The following is a 5949-nucleotide window of genomic DNA, read 5'->3' on the forward strand; positions in this document are numbered from 1 at the left end:
AGGCTTGGAGGCTGCGCTGATGCCACCGCCGGGTTCCCGGATGTCCCGATGACCTGGCGCAGGGGATGATCTGCCGTTGTTAAATAAACTGTCTGTATTGTGTTTAAGCTTAAAAAAAAAAAAAAAAAAGAAGAGATTTTTCTTCTGCTTAACTTATTTTTTTAGCTTTCCCTAATATAAATGTATTACTTCTTTAATAAAGCAAAGCAATAAAAGTTATAAAATTCAAGATGTGGGTAATGAAATTCTAATAAGAACTTAAGTATTACAGGTGTTAAGGGGGGGCGGGGGGAATGAGAGTTGGAACAACTGGGGAAGGTTTCACGGAGAAGGTAGAATCTGAGTTGAAGCGCCAGGTCGGGAGGATTCAGATGGAGAGGAGGAAGGGCAGCTCCACACTGAGCACAGAAGGATCCTCTGAGGTTCAGCTCTGGTTTGACAGCAGCATCCACAGGTCAGAGTTCTAAGAAATGATGAGATGTGATAACGCCAAGAATGGCAGGTCAGTGGTGGATGTTTAGCCTACCAGGTAAGACACACCAAGTCCCACATCCAAGTGCTGAGGTTTGCATGCCAGCTCTGGGTCCTGACTCCAGCTTCCGGCTAATGCAGACCTGGGAGGCGGCAGGTGACTGTTCAAGTGTTGGCTTTTTGCCACCCATGTGGAGGACCATTAATGTCTGTCTATCTCTCCCACTCTCTCTCTTTCCCTCTCAAAGAAATATTTTTTTAAAGAAAGGTCACAAGTGGGAGGTAGGGTCTGCATTGCGGCACAGTGGGTTAAGCCACCATCTGCAACACCAGCATCCCATTTGAATACCAGTTTGAGTCCCAGCTTCTCTTTTTCCAATCCAGCTCCCTGTTAATGCACCTGGGAAAGCAGCACATGATGGCCCAAGTGCTTGGGCCCTTGCCATTAACATGGGAGACTCAGATGGAGATTCAGGCTCCTGGCTTTGTACTGGCCCAGCCCTGGCCATTGCAGTCATTTGGGGGAATGAACCAGTGGATGTAAAGACTTCCCTCTCTCTTCTGTAACTCTGCCTTTCAAACAAATACATAAATCTTTAAAAGAAATATGTGGGTTGTAGCTGGCCGATTAGCTCAGTTGGTTAGAGCGTGGTGCTAATAACATGTGGGAGGCACAGGAGAATATAACTGCTCGCATAGCTAGCAAGGAGTACAGAACTCCTGCAGTGATGAAAGGCCATTGTGTGGTAGCTTTGCTTTCCTTCCCCTACCATTGGGCAAGACCTGGTATCTTTTAGAAAGCAGTCCCTGGCCTGTCTTGTCTTCCTGTTATAAAACATCCTTGAGTACACACGGCCTATGTACAAGCACCGTTTTGGCCTTCACAGACACAAGGATGCACAAGTCAGGGGCTCATGCACTGGTGGAGAAAATGATAAATAAACAAAGCATCACAACACGCTGGGCTAGGTGCCTAAATAGGCTAAAGGGCATGTGGCCACTGACTCAGGTGATTTTCGGATGGCTTCCTGGAGGAGGTGACCACAGAACTGAGTTGTGAAGGACGAGGAGAGGTTGTCAGAAAAGATGTTGGAAAGTCATTCCAGGCAGGATAATTGGAATAGTGAAAGGGCAAGCATTGAGATGCTTAGAAGTGACAGTCAATAGCAGAGTAGGGGGCTGGAAGGGTGGACATGAACCAGAAGAATCAAGATTTAATGTTACACACTGGACAAATTCCCCTTGAACTTTTCGAAAGACGTGTTCATAATGGCAGAGGAGCTGAAATGCTAGCCTCCCCGGGGTCAGAAGACAGCTCAAAATGGATTTCTCTGCACATAAAACACCTTTGCACTCTCCTGTTGTATGCTAAAATTCGTCTTGTTCTCCAGAACGTGTATGGGTTGATTTTGCAAAGCAATCTGCGGCCATCGGACTAAAAATTCATCTACCATGCTGCAGGAAAGTGCTCTGAGTTCATAAAGCCTTTTCTTTTCAGAGATTTATTTGAAAGGTAGAATGACAGAGAAGGGAGGGAGGGAGGGAGAGAGAGAGAAAGAGAGAGAGAGAGAGAGAGAAGAGTACTTCAATCCTCAGATAGCCACAACAGCCAAGGCTGAGCCAGGCCCAAGCCAGGAGCTAAGAATTCCATCCAGGTCTCCTATGTGGGTGGCAGTGGTGCAAGCTCTTACCCATCTTCTGTTGCCTTCCCAGCACATTAGCAGGGAGCTGGATCAGAAGCCGTGCAGCTGGCTTACCCTGCTGCACCACCACACTGGCCCCATTGAATCTTCAAAATTCCCCCAAAGACACCTACTTGGATGGGTGGAAAGTCAGTAGTGACTGATTTCTAGTTGTCAAAGGGGGCGAGTCCAGTCAGATCTGATTTTGGAAAAGGCACAGTATCAACTGAAGGGAGGAACCAATCTGGAGGCAAGAGCTGAAATCCTGGAGCCACACCCAGGCAGTGAGTGGGGCTAGAGACCAAGGAGGGAGGGATAGGTTGAGAATTGTCTGTGGGTTAGAGATCATTTGCAGGTGGGAGGTGAACAGGAGGGAGGCACAGCAAAGGGAAGCGGGATAGGGGACTTCCAGCTCGAGTGACCAGGAGGGTGCTCACCAGTCCTGGTAAAGATAGAGTCAAATGGAAAAAGGGGCAAGGCTGGAAATTTGAGCAATAGCTGGGCTGCAGATAGGCTTGGGCAGAAGATGAGGAGTGATGAAGAAAACAGGAATGGAGCCTTTCTCCTTTTCTCTACACATGACTCTTCCTCATCACGTCTTCTCACAAGACTTTCCGAATTAAGAGATTCTGGGGCAAAAAGCAAAAACCAAATTGCCCCCTTACCCAGCAGATTCAGATGGAAACTGGTAACAAAATCAGGGGTGGCTCCCAGCGGAGACATTGGAGAAGAAGCAAGAATGGTTCTGTCAGAAACTGCACCTGAGATGGCACACGTTTATGATGTCTCCAGGTCGCTGTCTTCTTAACCATGTCAACTGAAGATGTCACATTGTCTGGGCAGCTGGGCATGTTTAAATGGGGGTGTGACTAGTGGGCTGGCTCAGTATAAAGATGTGAAAAGTTTTGGGGGGAAAAGAGACAGGAATGGAGCAATCAGGAAGGTAGAGGCTCCAGAGACTGGGAATTTGAGGAAGGCAAGGAAGAGGGCATTTCAACGAGGGGCCTGGGAACAGCATCCCATGGCAAAGGAAGGTGCAGTGGGAAGGGGCTGCTGGTTGTGGGAGCAGGGAGGCAAGGGACTGGGGGAGAAGAGAATGAATGAAAGGTGTGGAGAGAGGCTGGGAGGTAGAAAAGTGAGTGTAGCATGAGCTGGAGCTGAAGGCAAGGGATGGGTAAGTAGAAGAGCCCAGGATGTAGAGGAGAATCCAGAACGCTGGGTGGACAGGGATGGGTGGGAGGAAGGTAGAATGTGAGCATTAACCATAATTGTAGGACTCAGGAGAAACAACTGGGCCTCATCTCTGTAAGGTGAAACTTGGAAACCAATCGGGTGGCTATGAAGTCCAAGAGGCTTTAGGATGGCAGTGAGGGACAAGAGGTGGGGGTTTTGCATAAGCACTGGAGTTCTGTTTGTTTTTCACAGGAGAGTCAGGGAAGGAAGCGATGAATTCAGGCTCAGGTAAGCAGCAGCATCATCGTCATCACAAGATCAGCCTCCCCCCCCTTTAATAACTGCAACAATGTTTCCTTTTTCCTCTTCAGAATGTATGTGGCCAGCTTTTTCTAAACTAATAAATTAACTAAATGTCTCTCTTCATTCTGCCCACTTCAAAAAGATGTTTATCTTTTAAAGATTTGTTTATCTGAAAGGCAGGGTGACAGAGAGAGACAGAGAGAGGAGACACACATACAGAGAGACATCTTCCATGCACTGGTTCACTCTTCAAATGGCTGCAAGAGCTGGGGCTGGGCCGGGCGGAAGCCAGGAGTCTGGAACACCCTCTGGGTTTCCCACCTCGGTGGCAGAGGTCCAGGCACTTGGGCCATCATCTGCTACTTTCCCAGGTGCATTAATATGAAGCGTCAAAGGAAGCAGAGTAGCCAGGACTCAAACCTGTGCTGTGGTATGGGGTGCCAGCATCATGAGTGACAAGCTAAGCCACTTTACCACAACACTGACCCCTCAAAAAGATGTTTTTGATCAGTAAACCAATTTTCAGCATTTATTGCCTAAAAAAACTTGAGAAAGTTTGGCTGTTGACAAAAGTCATGTGACATTATCACAATACTATATAAAGAAAGCCTGGATGATTTTCCTCTAATAGTAAAAAAAAAAAAAAAAGCAACTCCTTGAAATTGAGTTCTCCTCCAGCCAGTGTAGGATTTTTTGAGAGGGGCAGAAAGTTGAGTCCACTAACCTAGTAGCAATTTCCCCAAAGAATATGCAAGACTGTACTTACAGTTTCTGATCTATTTTTAAAAAACTGTTTATGTGATATAATTACACAAGGGCAGCCAACCTGAACAGGGGTAACAGCTAAGCGCTGGTCAGCATGTGTCCCTCCAGCTCTGCGCCTGTGTGAATGACAGCAACCTGGGTCTCAGGTGTCTCCCCATGCTCCCAAGTTCTCCTACAGTGCCACACGATGCGTTCAGTTGTTGGGTGCATGTGCAAATTCACACCTCGTGTCCAGACTTGCACGGGGCCCTTGGTGATTTCGCAGGTAGATGAGAACATTGAGGTGCTCTGTGTTTGTTCCAGGTTCACTTCAGCACCATCCGGATTTACAGCTTTGCCCACGTCTTGTTGATGGGCAGGATCCTGTTGGGAGTTTGCTCTGTCCTTAATTTCTGGGATTGGAGGGTGGCCGTGGGGAGGGGATTGGTGTACCCTGTGTCTTAGGACGGCTGCTGGGCACTGTCCAGAGGAACCCACGAGTACCTCTCCAAATCCAGTGATAGGCAGATGCAGAATCCAAATTGTTTATCAATCTACTAGACTCAGTAGTTATTTGCAGGATTTCCCACTTTATTCTGGAGAGAGCTAAATCAACACTAAAACGTCTTTCCTTTCAGACTTGTTTTTTTCAGGTTCAGTGATGGATAAAATGTTTATCTCCATTTCTGGTCTCATCTCTGTCAGCTGTTGCCTCACCTGTAGGTTCAAGTCAGCTCTAGATAATTGCTTTGAAAATAAATGATCTTAAATTGTCAAATTTTTGGAAAAGTTGCAACAGAACTCACATATCTACTTCAGCCAGATAGCCCAATTGTTAACATTTTAACACATTCGTTCTCTCTCTCTCTCTCTCTCTCTCCACACACACACACACACATGTGTGCTTTAAAAAGTTCATAGAGAAGTAGAATAAATTTTAAGTATTTTGGTGCAGAAATATTTTGCAATCCATGCATATTTTTTTTCCATAGCACACATCCTTCATAGATTTTCTGGACACTGTCCATGTGTAGTGGTGTGTGTGTGTGTGTGTGTGTATACACCCACTCCCATGACTCTTTTTCTGAATACTTTTAAAGTAAGTTGTCAACACGATGCTCTTCCATCACCCCTACAGGCATCAGTGCACATATCTGAGAGGCAGTGCCACTACCTAACCACAATACAATATCCAAATCAGAAAGTGAGCACAGATAGAACGCTACTCATGCATCCAGAGACCCTGTTCACATTTCACCAGCTGCCTCAACAATGCCTTTTCCTTTCTGGAGCACGACCCAGTGCCGGCACCTGGGTCACAGTCACCTGTCATCTTTAGTCTCCTTCAATGCAGAACAGGCCCTGCTGATGTCTTCTCAGCCCGAGCACCCACCACTGCTTCCTGGGGGGAAAGAAACACAGCAGCACCTCTATCGACTATTTCCAGATTCAAAGTGTTGCATTTATTGAGTCCTTCACTTAAAATCTGTGTTACCTATGTTTATAAGTTACATCTCAATAAAACAAACAAACAAACAAACAAACACACACAGCATCAGATGGGCATTGTGGCAGA

Source organism: Lepus europaeus, chromosome 3, assembly GCF_033115175.1.
Source record: "Lepus europaeus isolate LE1 chromosome 3, mLepTim1.pri, whole genome shotgun sequence".
In the NCBI taxonomy this organism is placed as follows: Eukaryota; Metazoa; Chordata; class Mammalia; order Lagomorpha; family Leporidae; genus Lepus; species Lepus europaeus.